Source organism: Mus musculus, chromosome 9 (genome assembly GCF_000001635.26).
Source record: "Mus musculus strain C57BL/6J chromosome 9, GRCm38.p6 C57BL/6J".
Taxonomy (NCBI): domain Eukaryota; kingdom Metazoa; phylum Chordata; class Mammalia; order Rodentia; family Muridae; genus Mus; species Mus musculus.
The window spans coordinates 61198055-61213540 of NC_000075.6; the positions used below are offsets into that span (position 1 = coordinate 61198055).

General features: G+C 48.6%; 1 long non-coding RNA gene across 1 annotated transcript; it reads left to right on the forward strand.

The window, feature by feature from the left end:
* The first annotated feature begins 8624 nt into the window (after positions 1-8624).
* Positions 8625-14861, forward strand: Gm34105. The gene is made up of 4 exons (XR_379511.1): positions 8625-8780; positions 9466-9586; positions 13510-13651; positions 14711-14861. It is a non-coding gene; the product is annotated as a predicted gene, 34105 (long non-coding RNA).
* The last annotated feature ends 625 nt before the right edge of the window (positions 14862-15486 follow it).

Below are 15486 nucleotides of genomic sequence, written 5' to 3' on the forward strand. Positions count from 1 at the left end.
CTCTGCTGGGAGCTTTGGGAAAGCCTTGTAAGACAGTGTTAGGACCACCCTGTGTAACCAACCAAAGGCACAGCCAAATGGGGTGCCTGGCTGAAACTGGTCCACGTTGACCCCAAATGCAGCAAGCTCACTGTAGTGAGGGCCCATGGAGGCCTCCAGATCTTGACTCCAACAGGCCAAGGAAAAAGACTGGAAAGAACGCAAGGGCAGTGTCAGCAGCATGTTTGGTGGGTGTGCCGATGGACGGTGTCCCTTCCACAGACCTTCCAAGTTTCCTCCCAGTGAGTTACACTTGCAATGACAGCAAATAAAAATGCTTTCCAGTTGATGAAATCTACAGCACCACCACTTTTTGGAGCAGCACACTGAGTCCCAGAAAGTCTAGAGGATGCATGGCAGAATCAGAAACACCTGAGGTCTCTCAGGAGGCAAGACGGTTGTGGCCTCTGCCTACAAGATGGTGCCCAGCAAGGGTGGAGAAAATATCCCCAAGGAAGAATTGCTACATTGTTTTAATTGGATTGTCTGTCCTCTTGTGGGGTAGCCAGGATATAAAGACAAGTGGAAGTAAAATAAAATATCCCCAAATCTCACCACCCAGATGTAAACAGCAGGGGACTGGGGGTGACTCTGCCAGAGTAACCTTTGTCCAGCAAAATTCACAAGGGTCCAGGTAACGGTAATTTCCCATCTGTGCATCCTGATGCTTGCCAGCCTTCCTCTTTACTTAATAATGTGTCACAGAACTAGATGCTGGGCCTAGCATGGCAGCCTAATGTCCTGAAGAAGGATCATAACACCGTCAGCTAGTCTTTTGTTGTTGCTTCTTTTTTAAAGGTTTATTTTAATTTGTGTGTGTGTGTGTGTGTGTGTGTGTGTGTGTGTGTGTGTGTGTGTGTGTGCATGTATGCATGAGCATGTATGTGAATATAGGGTGACTTTGGCTTAAATAGTTCCATTTAACACCACAGAGATTTCAAGTCTCTTTGTCTTTCTGTCTCTGTCTCTCTTCTCTCTCTCTCCTCCCTCCCTTCCTGCCTCCCTCCTCCTCCTCTCTCTTTCAAACACACACACACACACACACACACACACACACACACACACACACACACACACCTCATTTGCAAATGAGTATTTGCAAACTCTCCAGAGCAGAGCTGGTCACAGCTGACTGATAAGGCCACCCAGCCAACAGTCAAGGTCGGATGCTGTGTGACAGTCTCAGCTCTGGGTCCCCAGCTTGCTCTTAGCATACACCTCCTATGAGCAATGACTGTGTACAGGCACTCCAGTGTGCACACACGCTGGCCAATTTCACTCTCCCTTACCCTGCTCCCAGGGAGCTGGGGCAGGGACGGAAGCCGCATGTCCAGAGGTAGGCATAATTGAATAGCTGAAGGCATTACCTCCTTGATTAAACTGGTTGTTCATTTGAAGGGCCAATTAACCCAGCTAATACTCCAGGCCAGCCCAGCAGGTCCAACCCATCAAAGGATATATTAAGCCAATAATGAAGTGGCTGCATTACCCTTCCTAAGGAGAGTGGAGCTCTGCCTTATCCCAGAGACTGCCCAGGTCAGGCTGGGGTCATGGACACTTCCAAGCAATGAGACTCAAATCCTCTCTCTCTCTCTCTCTCTCTCTCTCTCTCTCTCTCTCTCTCTTTCTCTCTCTCTTCCTCTCTCTCTCTCTCTTCCTCTCTCTCTCTCTCTCTCTCTCTCTCTCTCTCTCTCTCTCTCTCTCATGACAGGGTCTCTTCCTCTGGTTGATTCTCCACATCTATGCAAGCCTCCTGCATCTTCCCCTCCACCGTGTGACTGTGGAAGGTCCTTGCTGACTCTGCCACTCCTCTTGGCCTTTTACTTTCCCACGGCGACCTTACTTAGGGTTTGAATAAGCTGGGCTGATTCCAAAGCACATGTGGGTAGAGGCTGGGGCCACACTCTGGCTGAGGGGGCTCTGTCTCATCATACCACCCAGAGAGGATTTATAAAGCCTTCCTCTGGAGTCTGAACTCCTTCGGAATGTTCTGGGTCAAGAAAGCACAGCCCCAGGCTGGGCTTGAGTTGAGCTCCATATGCTGGCTCTGTGACTTTGAAGCAAAGAAAACATCCCTCCTTCGGGGCCTCATTGATTTCTCTACAGAGCTGAGATTAAAAGGCCCAGTGCGTTCTTCACACGGGTGGTAGGAGCGTAGAAATAAACACTTTTCCTAAAAGGCTCTGTAAACACGAATGTTCTAGGCACTGTAAACCACTTTCCCCATCTTTGAGCAAGTGGTCTCCTTTTGATCTGATCAGCAAATCTCAGATAAGGGCCATCTTCAAAGACTTCCTTGTCTCGAATTGGAGATTGCTCTGAGAACCCCCCAGGAGCTTCATGCATGCCCGTGGTGTATGACAGGCCTCTCTAGGGAGGAAGGCAAGTCAGGCTGAGCTAGCGGCTCAGATCACACAGCCTCTGCTCCAGAGCTATCCCTGACACCAATGGCTACCAGCTGTGCAGGGGAGGGACTGATGTTGGTCCAGGTCTTCTCTGGGTTTTTATTGCTGGTCTGTTCATTAGAAGGGCACCAGAAAAGGGTGAGGTGTCTTTCATGTGTGAGTCTCCAGAGGTCCTGGCTAGAGCAGCTTTTGAGGGTCAGAGAGAAGCTGAGCTCCCTGATGTGACTCATGGCATAGGACCGCAAAGCCCTTGTCATGCATCTCCTCTGGGTTGCTTTTCTGTTAACGGTTCTGTCCCACAAGGCTTGTTTTCCAGGAGGCAGTCTCAAGAGGCTGCTGAGTCCTCTGCTGCAGACTTGCTCTTGGCCTTAAAGATGCACACACTGGACTTCCCAGAAAACACAACAGTGTTAACCCCCTGCTGGCTTTAACATCTCTCTCTCTCTCTCTCTCTCTCTCTCTCTCTCTCTCTGTGTGTGTGTGTGTGTGTGTGTGTGTGTGTGTGTGTGTGTGTGTCTGTCTCTTTGTCTCTGTCTCTCTATGTGTGTCTGTCTGCCTGTCTGTCTCTCTTCCTCTAGTTTTAAATTACATGTAAATGAATCTATGTACATGATGCATATGCCCTATAAAAATCCAGAAGGTGTCAGATGCCCTGGGGCTGAAATTACAGGCAGTTGTGAGCTGCCAGATGTGGGTGCTAGGAACTGAATTCATGTCCTTTGCAACAGCAGTATAGGCTCTGAGCCACTAAGCCAGCTCTCCAGCTCTTGGCTTTGACTTCTAAACCTGATCTATGAACTCCATCACTTGCTTTCACTCTGAGGCACCTAGCGGTTCCTTTCTTATGGCAAATGAAGGCAGCCACTGTGTTTGCTGATGTCCTCCCAGGTGCCAGGCATCTTACCTGCTGGTCGTCTAGGAAATAAAGCCTAGAGCCACAGGGGCAGGAGGGGAACAAAAAGCAGAATAGATTGTTTAATTAAACCTGAGAAGCCAAAGTTTAAAAAAAATACACAGCCCCAGACAATTGTGCCCCATCCCTCAATAAAATTTTAAACTCTATAACTCTAGCATCTTACGCAGATAGACAGACACACAGAGGGGGCATGCATGTGGGTTTAGGAACCTTTGAGTATATGTATATAAAAGTACATATCTCAGCATATATGTCCTTGTGGGTTCACACATTTGCAGATCTCTGTATGCTGGTGTGCCTAGGGCAAATTGAGAGCTATGTGTCTCCAGGGAGACGAATGCATCCCTGTGGGAGGGGCTACATGGACCGTGTTGTTCCATTAGCTGGATGGAGCAGGAGCTCTAGGGTGATGGGAGTTTGTGTCCTGGGGCTGCAGAATTTAACCAGGCTCCTGGGAGAATCCCTCACCTCAGTCACAAGGCAAAGGTACCACTGATTCAGAAAGGAGCTTCCTGTTCCAGCAGCATCTATGCACTGAAGGACGAAGCTTGTTTTCAAGGGGCAAGAATGGCCATTCTATAATGAAGTAAAAGCTGTGTTTCATTTATCTCTATTAAAGACCTTACAAATGACGTATTGATTATAATGAATAAGAAGGAAAATCACCCAGCCATCTCATGCCACTGTGATTCATCTGATATTAAGGATTAGGATATCCTGAGCAAAGAATTGTGGTTTAAAAATGCAGAAATAAATTTTTCAATACTGAAGAATCAATAAATTACACCCAGGTTGAGATGTGAAGCTATAAGCAAAAGGGAGGGCTAGGGTTACAGATGCCTACAGACCTGTGGGGGGTGTGTCCTTGTTCATTACTATATGTGTTTAATAATATCTGTGTGTCGGTGAGAGAGTTTGTGTATCCCCTGTATATGTGTCTATATTATCTGAATGCATGGGAGTGTTTGTGTAACCCTGGACATGCCCTACCCCCACCCTCAATGTATCAGGGCCTCTTTATGAGTCCTGGTATCTCCTCCTCTTCTCAATTCCCTCCTTCTCCTCCCTCTCCTCTTTCTGCTCCTCCTCCCTCCCCTGAGAGCTCGCACACAAACCTCTCTGGCTCCCTTCCCCTACAGCTCCCCCAAAGGTTCAATCATCCCTGCGCCCCCCCCCCCCCATGGTGCTCCAGACTCACAAGCAACACTGGGGGGTGGGAGCTGAAAGATGATCTGTGAGCCCAGAGATACACAAAGAAAATCCTCAAGACTCAGCACCTGGGGGACAAGCATGGGGCTTGGGTAAAAAGGTATTTCAGGTGTGTGTGTGTGTGTGTGTGTGTGTGCGCGCGCGTGTGTGTATGTGTGTGTGTGTGCGTGTGTGTGTGCGTGTGCGTGCGCGTGCGCGTGTGCGTGTGCGTGTGCGTGTGTGTGTGTGTGTGTGTGTGTGTGTATGCTCAAAGAGGGTTGTGTAGAACAGTCAAGACTGAGGCATCAAAATCTGCCCTTGGAGTTTCCCATGACAGTCCACTCTTTAATCCAACACTCTGCTCCTCTCCCTGTCTCCCTGTCTCTGTCTCCCTGTCTTTGTCTCTGTCTCTCTGTGACTCTCTGTCTCTGTCTCTCTCTATCCACATCCACCTTGGTGACATGAAACTATGGCTTGTGAAGACCTAGATTTCACAGGATGTAGATCCCTAGACCCAGTGAGACTGCAGCAAACCACCTGCATTTTCAGGTGCTCCAGGAGGTCCTTGGATGTGACACAGGCAGAGCTGGCTGAACACCTCTGCCTTGGGCCTTGGAGCCCACTTGCTCTGCAGCCAGCCTGACAGAAACTCTCACAAAGAGCAACCCCAAGGTCTCCTGCTTATGCCTGCTTCTGAGCACCCTGTAGCTCGCCAAGTGCTGCACATCCCCAGTGCCTCTGGTTCTGTGGATCTGTGGCTGGGCTTGGAAGTCACATAGAGAACCAGCGCTTAGATCCTGGTTCTGGTGCAGTTTGTGCTTGTCCTGGAGTAAGCCCAACCCCAAGAGGTTTCAGCAGTAGCATTGCCTAGGAAAAACAGGATCCCCAAGGCCCAGTCACAGGTTGCAATAGAATAAGCGTCACCCATACGAGCAATGCAAGCTTCCCCTGAGACAGCCTCTTCAAGTCTCAAGTTGACTTTCAAAGCCAATCTAGAAGTCAGACTTGGTGGTTCAGATCTGTAATCCCAGCTTCTTCATGAGGATCTTGAGTTCAAGGTCTGCCTGAGCTACAGAGAAAGCTCAAGGCCAACCAAGTCAACTGTGACACAGTCAAAATAAAAGTAACAAAAGGGCTTTGGGTCTAACTCATTCATAGAATACTTGCCTAGGATAAGTAAGGTCCATGGTTCAGTCTCTAGTACTAAGAAAAAGGAAGAGGGAAAGGGAAAGAGGGAGAGGGAAGGAGGGAGGAAGAAGAGAGAAGGAGAGGGAAGAAAGGGGGAGGAGGGGAGGGAAGAAAGGGAAGGAAGAAGGGAGGAGGGAAGAAGGGGAGGGAAGGAAGGAGGGAGGGAGTAAGGAAGGGGAGGGAGGGAAGGGAGGGAGGACAAAGAAGGGAGGAAGAAAAGCAGAAGGAAGGAAGGAAGGAAGGAAGGAAGGAAGACAGGTCTGACTCTGTCCTTTCTCCACCTAAGGCTTCCCATCGCCTTTATATACAGCTCCTCTATGCTGCCTGGGAGACCTCCAGGTCAGGCTAGGCCAGCCCCTCCTGCCCACAACAATCCATCTCCCTCACAGTCAACCTTTGCAGATGAGGCCTCTCCACCGAGTCACTGTTACTGCGCCCAGCTAGTCCTCCCCTGGCCAAGCTAAGCAGCTCATCTCTCACTGTTCTGACCTCTCATGAGTCCAGGCCCTCTGCCATTCCCTTCTTCCTCCAGGAGTGCAGCAGCCAAGCTGGTTTGGATCACCCTTCAGCGCTGTAACCCACATGTCTGCCTGGGGCTGGCTATGTAATAGGTGCTCAATAAATATTTGCAGAATAAATGAGACAACGCACAGTTTCTCAGTCTCGGTGATTCTCTTTAAGGCTTCCAGATCACCAAGTGAATGAGTCAGGTTGGGGATAGCAGTCTGTGATTGACAATGTACAGAAAGGACAAGCCAGTCTTTGCATGCCTGTAGCATGTGTGTGACACATGTGTAGCATATGTTCACTGCTGGTGCTGTAGGAAAGACAGAGGCTACCTTGACCTTGAACTTGGAACCATCTTGGCCTGTAGCTCTTTTTAGCAATTTGGCATGACTCCTAAGAATCTGGTTCTTCTCCTGCTAAGACTTCTGCACCAGGTCCCCTCAAGATGTGACATGCAGAAGTCTGAGTGGCTGTCGGGAATGGGAAGGACCTTCAGTTGTTGGAGTCATAAAAGTCCCGGCTTCTCGATCTAACCACTATGTCCAATTTTTTAGCTTGCCCTCACCAGCTGGTGACCACCTCCTTCTTGTCCTCACTCTGAGAGAATAACACCGATGAATCTGGGTGGAGGGGACAGTCCTGATTGGTAGAGCCAGCAGATGACACAATGTCTTCTGCCCTCCCTTCCTAGGGAGAGACTTTCTTTAAGCTCCTCTCTTTTTCCCCCTTGATTCCTACAACCCCCCCAGCACAGGACAAGGTACACTCTTAGTGCTTCATACATCAAGTGTCCATCAGGAGCCCTTTGATGGGCACAGAGGAGATATGCAGTAACTCCCTCTCCTCCCATGAAGCAGTGCGGGCCTGAGACGCAGCGTGCAAGAGTCTACCTCTAGCCCTGGGTGTTTATGTGTCCCAGCCCTGTGAGCAAGCACACTGCAGAGGGACTGGAGTCTCCCGTTTGCCCTTCCCCAGTTACACGTGACAGGACTGTGCCAAGGCTGGTGCTGATGGAGTTGGGGGCTGGCAGCACACAGCAGGCACTCCTTCCTGGAGAAGGGGGGGGGGCAAGCTGTTCCTTCCCTACCTACCTTCAGAGCCACTCCTTCAATTGAGCTGTTCCCGTCTTTTGCCCTAAGCTACGACGAGTAGATTGGATGAAAATTATCAAGCCTTCTCGTCTAGAATAAATATTCTTGAAATGGAGCAAGTTATAAATAAGCAAGCAGCAATATCCTGTGTTATGAATATATAATTTCCATCTTTAATAGCTGACTAGGCCTCGGGGACTGTCTGAAAATGGCCTGTCTGGCCCTGATATTTTATATTTTAAAAAGGCTCCCTAACTTTTGTTTCTTAGCCCTTGGACAAAGATGTCTCTAGGGAAATGATGAGAGTTCCGAGCCTCTGTGAGCCAGTGTGCAAGGGCGGGTGCTTTTCTTTCTTTCTTTCTTTCTTTCTTTCTTTCTTTCTTTCTTTCTTTCTTTCTTTCTTTCTTCCTTCCTTCCTTCCTTCTCTCTCTCTCTCTCTTCCTTCCTCTCTCTCTCCCTTCCTTCCTTCCTCTCTCTCTCTCTCTCTCTCTCTCTCTCTCTCTCTCTCTCTCTTTTTCTCTCTTTTCTTTCTAAAAACCCCAGAGGATGCAGAGGTTTGTGTGGAACTGGAGTCAGGGCTTGGAGGGCTGAGCTCCCCTTGTCCAGCCAATTAGAGGTGAGAGAGACAAGTGACCCTGGGCTGTGGTTCACTGAGCCCTGGCTTGAATTAGCCCAGAGTGGGCAGAGCTGTTCAGGGCCTCTTCCAAAGACAGTGACTCTTTCCCAGCCCTGGGGATGTCCAGCACAGGACCAAGCAGCCCAAGGTGCTTGTTCAAACGCCTACGAAGTGTTAATTAAGTGTCATAGAACTACGCTCTACCCTGACTTGGCTTACTGTAGTGACACATTTATGTAGGCGCTCAGGAGGCGGAGGCACGAGGGTAAGAGTTTGAGACTAGCTTGGGCTACATAGGGTGATTCTGTCTTTTTATAAAAAAAAATGTCAGGGGTAGAGAAAGTAAGAAAGAAACGCAGGCTAGGGATGTAGCTGGGCTGGCAGAGTGTTCTTTAGCATGCACAGGCTCCCTGGGTTTGCTCATCAGTGTTTTATAAACCTGGCATGTTGAGGCACATCTGTGACCTTAGCTTTTGACAGGTAGAAGCCAGAGTATCAGAAGATCAAGGTCATCTCTGGCTCCAAGGTAAATTCCAGGGCAGCCTGGGATACATGAGATCCTCAGGAAGGAGGATCTCAGATGGAGGGAGGAGGGAGGGGAGGAGAGAGGGGAGGAGGGAGGGAGGGAACACTGTCTCAGAGGCTGTCGTACAGCCCTAGAAGATGAACCTGCCCCCATTTTAAAGATAAGAAGAGTAAGTTTTGCTGAAGCAATCAGTTAATGTGCCCTCAGCGTAAGGAGCATCAGGGCAAAGACCCCCTCGTGGGAAACCTCTTCTCAGGGCTCCTTGTTGCCTTCTTGAAGAATGACCTGCTTTTCCAGGATCAGAGTGAGTTGCCGAATAAATGAATTCAGCCTCAGGTCTCCCAGTGATGGGTGTGTGTGTGTGTGTGTGTGTGTAGCGGGGGTGGGGGGGTAGGGGGGTTATTGCCTGTGCAGTGTGCATGTTAAAATGTAAATGTCCTCTCCTGCGATTCCCAAGGTACATTCGTAATTATGAACCAGCGTCTGAGGTTCTGATTTTGATGGCATTAGCTTTAATGGCCTTCTTTTCTTTCTTCCTTTTTTTTAAGCCGTTTAATTACTAATCAGTGCTGCCTTGCAAACTAATGTGGTATGTATGCTTCTCTTCTGGGAAGAGGACTCCCTAGGCAGGGCAGCTGAGGAGCCTACCAAGGGCCATATGCTGGGCCAGCTGCTCTCTCCCCCTGTGGGGCTCCCCGACCCCCAATCTCCAGTCCTCCCTGGCACTTCACACTTATCTCTGAAAGCACAGCATCATCTTCGAAATGCTCCTGAACACGTGGCTAACTGGACTGATAAACAGGGAGACCGGGGCTCCACTCTGAGAGGTTCCGAGGAGTTCTAGGCTGGGAGTAGGTGGGGCTTCTTTTTCTTCTCACTAATTTCTATCACATAAACTCATTTAAATTTCCAATTTCCATAGTTTAAAACTTTCCAATGTTAAAAACCCCATTTTCTGAAACTAATTTAGGTCTCATTCTCATTAATAGCTTGGCAACGGTTATGCAGTGCGGATCTCTCCCAGGTTGAAGAAAGAGCCTTGGCCAGGAAATCAGGATGCCTGTGTGAACCCCTGCTGAGCATCTCTGGGCAAGCTGAGTTACCTCTCTGGTTTGTGATTGGTTTCCCCTACAAGCCGATGAAAAAGATGGAGTTAACTGGGTAACATTCCAAACACTGCTCAGTAAGCCCCTCTGTAGGGTATCGGGTGCGGCAAGGTGAAAATTACTGCAATTTGGGGAAAAGGAGATCTTTCAAAAGGTTACATGGTCAAATGCGGTGGTTTGAATGAGAATTAACCTCATAGGTTTTTATGCTCGTGTTTGAATGCTCAGTCTCAAGCTGGTGGAACTGTTTGGGGAGGATTGACAAGTGGAGGCATGTGACCTTGTTGTGTCACTGGGGATGGGTTTTGAGGTTTCAAAGATTCACCACGCCCAGTCTCTCTCTCTACCGCAGCCATTCCTGCTGCCACGCCTTTGCTCCACCGTCATGAACTCCAGCCCTCCCAGAACTGTGAGCCCGATTACAAGCTTTCCTTTATAAGTTGCCTGGGTCGGTGTTTTATCACAGCAAGAGGAAAGTAACTAAGCCATCTAGCTGTTCAGTTTCATTATTGCTACTTGCTTGTTGTCCAACGTGTGAGCTTAGGCCTTTCTTACATTCAATACCTGTGAGCCTCAGAGAAGAGGTCTTACCTTTTTCATGATATTCCCATCAATGTGCATCGAAGCACAAGAATTCCTAATAAGAGACAATGGTGTGGATAAGCTCTCGGTCTCTTCCATATCTCCCTTTGGGACTTCAAAAGGCTGGAGCTACAGCTCAGCTGGAAGAGTGTCTGCCCAGCATGCCCAAAGTCCTAGGTTTAAACCCAGTGGCCCACAAACTGGGCCTGGTAGTGTGTAGCTGTGATCCTAGAACTTGGACAGTAGAGGCAGGAAGATCCAATTGGTCAGCCTTGAATTTAAGGAGTTTAAGGTCAGCCTGAGCTATCTGAGACTGCCTAAAAAAAATAAATAAATAAAACAATTAAAAAAAAAACCAAAGTAAGGAAAAACAGTGACAGCTTCTGAGATACTTAAAGCTTTTATTCTATACATGCTCACACTTTTTTAAAAGTTAGCATGCGTGTTGTGTGTTAAGCAGGTGGTGGGAGGGATGCATGCAGGTGCCACGGTGCATATATGGAGGTCAGAGGACAGCTTGAGAGAATCAGTTTTCTCCTTCCAATGTGCTGTCCTGGGGACCAATTTATCCCCTGAGCCAGGCATGTCCCCACGACTTTGTCTAGAACAGCCTCAGAATATGTACCCATGGTCCATGTGGGGACCTTGATTTTACCATCCTTGCCAGAAAACCAGTGCCTACCACATTAAAGTACACTGTCCCATGCTATGGCCAGCCAAACTTTGCTCTTACAGGCCAGCAGACACTTCTCAGGCAAGCCATGTTGCCATGTTTTCGTTCCCGTTAGACCTCCCTCCTAACCCTGCCTTGCCCTAGGCAGAGTCTCCAGGCCTCTGACTAAACCCAAACTTAGATCAGAGAAGTTTGCAAGCACCGTCTTCACATCAGCCTTGCAGTGTGACTCTGGATCAAGCACCGAGCTTCCTTCAGTCTCTCTAAATGCAGACTCAAGGGCAAGGTCTGATCTTGAAGCACTGCTGGGATCCCAGTGCAGATTAAAGGGACCTTGCATCTCACCTTAGCCCAAGCTCTCCAGAAAGCAAAGCCTGAGGCAGTTCCACACTGCACTGCTGGCCTTTTAAAGAGCAAAGAGGGGCGGGGGGCGGGGGGGGGGGAGCTGCAGACTGGGAAAGAAAGCAGAGAACAAGAACATACCAGTGACCTGGCTGTGTCTGGACAGACATTCTGTTGATGTGATGACAAGGTCTCTCTGATACAGGAGGCTGGGGGCCCGACTCAGTTGATAAAGTGCTTGCTGTGGAAACACGAGGGTCTGAGTGAGTTCAGACCCCCTAGTAGCCACATGAAGGAGCTAGGCATAGCACTTCCCGTAATCTGAACACAGGGTGGATGGGGAGTCTTGGGGCGAGGCAGAGACATGAGGATCCCTGGGGCTTGTTGGTCAAATTGGTGAGCTATAGGTTCCGTGAGAGACCTTATCTAAAAAATTAAGGTAGTGACTGGTTGAGGAAGATATCTAACATCCTCTGCCTTCCACAGGCATATACAGCAGGTCCACACATCTGCAGACACATGCCTGCGTGCTCGTGCGCGCGCGCGCACACACACACACACACACACACACACACACACACACACACACACCAATACAGTGACCACTTCTTGAGTACCAGGGAGTAGAACTTATCCCTAGACTCCAGGACTCTGTCTTCCAGAGGATGCCCCACAGGGGTTTTTCCTCCACGCCTCCTGTTTTCACAGACAGGTCCCTAGGGAGTCTGACCAGCATCAGATGGGTTATAATCTAGGAGGCATATAGCAGCAGCGCAGATAAGAGAGTAAATGTTCTAGGCTCCTACCCACATTCTTGAAACCAGAGGCACACAGTTGGGCCTGCAGTGGACTGTAGAGCAAAGGAACCACAAACATTTAAGATGCAGGAGACAAAGCAGGGCAAGATTTTCAGTGAGGTACAAGGAGTGTCACCATCACTCCGCCTACGCCTGCTTCTGCGTCTTGACTCCTGTCATGTCTAGCTTTGCGCTGCAATTTTGGGACTCATTCATTTTGTGGTCATGGAAATATTCTAATTCAATCTTTTATTAATTCTTGGAGAATTTCCAACATGCATAGAATAGATTCTGATCATATCCATATTCCATACACCCACACACACAATTCCTCTCTATAACTCCCTCAGGATATACCTCCCTCCCACACCTCCCAACTTCGTGTGAAGTAGACCACTGGGTTCAATTTGTGCTGCTCATGCAGGCATGGGTGTGGACCATCGCTGGAGCATGGCTGACTTAGCAGGACCACACCTTAAAGATGATTGATTCTCCTTCTAGCAGTTGTTGACTGTCAATAGCACGTCAGCTAGGGACTGGGGACTCATAAGCAACTGCTCCATGAACCGTGCTGAAATGCTGACTGGTTTGACCTTGTGCAGCTCCTGTGTAGGCAGCCGTAGATGCTGTATGAGCATCATTCCTGTCACAGGGCCTCACTTATGAAAAGGCGGGGGGGGGGGGTCCTTCCTTCCCCCGAAAAGACCAATAGCTACACAATCTCCCCCAGGTCTTCTCTGAGAAGACATAAGGTGAATGAAGCAAGCTATACTTGCTCACTGGCCCCAGCTCCCCAGAACAGTCACCAAGAGGTCACTATCTTCATGGTCCTCATCCCTAATAGCCACATGGCTGTACTGCTTGGCTCACCAGGCACAGAAAGCTGGGACACCATCCGGGTGAGATCTAAGCCCTCAATTTGAGCTGTGCTTAGGAGCTATGCTTACTGCAATTGCTCATTTGTAAATTCTTGTCATTTGGGCCAGAGGTGTGTCTGGGTTGCCAGAGAGTCCCTCCCAGAGCCTATTGGGAAAAGAACTCAAGGCAGGTAGCTCTCTCTGCAGCATGCAGATATTGCTGCAGCTTCTTCTGCACAGGCATCCCACTGGGTAGGTTTTTTGTCAGTTCTTACAGGTGCATTGTATGCTTCTACAGGGAAGTGTGTATGAGGGTGCATGTGCCAACACATGCACTTGTGCATGCATGCATGTGTGTGTTTTCTACTTATAAATCCTTAATATTCAAAGAGTTATGCATTTTTATTTTATGCATATGCATTTTCCCTGTGTGTGTGTGTCTGTGCACTGGCAAGTGCCTGGAGCCCACAGAGCAAGAAGAAGGCATACGATCCCCTGAATCTGGATGGAGTTAAGGATGTTTTTAAGCTGTCATGAGGGTGCTGAGAACTGAACCTGTGACCTCCAAAAGAACAGCAAGCATCTTTAACTGCTGAGCCATCTCTCCAGCCCCTCCCAGTACCTTTAAACACCACTGCAGTTTATGATTCTCTCTCTTGTGTTTTTATCTTGACAGTGCATTCTGCCTAAGAGGTCCCTCCTTGAATTCCATGGCTACCTGGGCGTCTGCTGGGCTTGTGCACAGTATCTACCTGGCCTTTTCCCTGTGGGTGGCTATTTAGGTCGTTTCATCCTTGAAGTTACAGAGAGTCCCCACAGTGAGTACACGAGGCAAAGCTTCCAGGGAGGAGCGCTTTTTGCCATTTTAAGGGATGTTCCATTTGGAATCTGTACTGATTCACACTTCCATGAGGGATCTGGAAGTCTGCTCAGTTCTTTTCACACCACCACTCTCAGTATGTGTTTAAATCTTTCACAGTCTGCTTGGTGAAAGATGCTATTTCAATGTGGCTTAATTTACTTGTAGGTTACTGCATCAAGCTTGGGTGTGTTTATGCCTCTGTTACCAACCGGAGATAAAGCTACTGGGGCTTTTGCAGGTTGCATGTCTTGTAGCTTGATAATGTAATTGCAGGGGTGAGGAGGGAAATGAAAGCCAAGGCTAATGCGCATGTTGGTGCCTCCTTAGTTCTGAGGACACTGGGTACACCTCACAGATGCTAAGTAATCGTTCTTCTCCTTTTATCTTTTGCTTTCTTTGGTGTGGGTATGGGGTCTAACTGTGTCACCCAGACTGCCTGGAACATAATTATTGCATTCTGACCTTGAATTCCAGCAGTCTGGATGCCTCCTGAGTGCTAGGATTACAGCCCAACTCAAGAAGTACTTTAAAAAAATCGTTACAGGGAAGGGAGGCATCCATGTGCCACAGTGAGCATATGGAGGTCTGAGGATATCCTCAGAAATCAGTCTTTGTCGCGTATCTGGTTGGATGCAGGGTCTCATGCTGTTTTCTGCCGTGTACCCCTGTGAACCCTGGCTTGTGAGTTTCCATGGATTATCCTGCCTCTGCCTTCCATTTCATGTAGAAGAGCTCGATGCAGATGTGTGTGCTATTCTCTCACATCTACATGGGTATTGAGGATCTGAACTCAGGGCCTCAGACTCAACCACAAATTGGGTTACCTGCCACGCTCCCCAGCCCAAGGAGTGGTTCTTATGTGGGTAGATAGTTGGATGCATGGATACATGGATGGTTGGGTTGATGGATAGTTAGATGGATGGATGGATCAATCACGCTACTGCTCCCATCTGTGTATCAATTTGTAGACCACAGAATACTTTTCCCTATTTCATCAACTCCTTCCTCCCCACAGTCTAAAAGGAGAGGGCACTAAGGAGCTGATGGCTGTGCACTCATTGCAAATGTTTGTCAAGAGATCGTGCCTCCCATGGAGATTCTGACAAGAGCCTACAGTCCTATTTCATTCTATGAAGCCTGGTACTCATGACTACCCATAACTACCAGGTAATTGGGCCAAAGGATCAGCACAAAGGATCTCGGTTATAGGCTTACCAGCAAACCAAGATCTGTGAGGAATGGCTGGAAAAGATGGACCAAGCCCATCAGAACTGAGTACTGGACCTCTGAGAGTGCATATGGGGCTCTCAGAGAGAAGAGGGAAAGGGTAGAATTCTAACAACCTCATGGCTGTCATGAGGAAGCCATGAGCCGAGCATCAGGAATAGGGAGGCTTGAATGAGCAAGGAAATCTGGATAGTAGAAAAAGACACCCCAAGAGACATGCAAGCCATCTTGGAGAAGTTGTTTGAGTTATTTGGTCTTCCAGTAGAGCCTCACAATTCCTGAAATGGATTTAAGATTATATCCTTGGATTTCTACAGGATCCTTGAACCTCCTTCTCTACCTAGGTTGCCTGAATTGGGTCTCTGTTTCTTGGCATCAAATGATCACTAGCTGGGGGCTAGTGAAATCAATTGCTCAGTGTTTAAGAGCAGAGACTAGCCTTGCAGAGGATCTAAGTGCAGGTTCTAGCACCCTTGTCAAGCTACTCCCAACTGCCTATAACTGCAACTCCAGGGACATGTGATACCTCCAACCATGTTGGGCACATATACTAACAGGCCTATA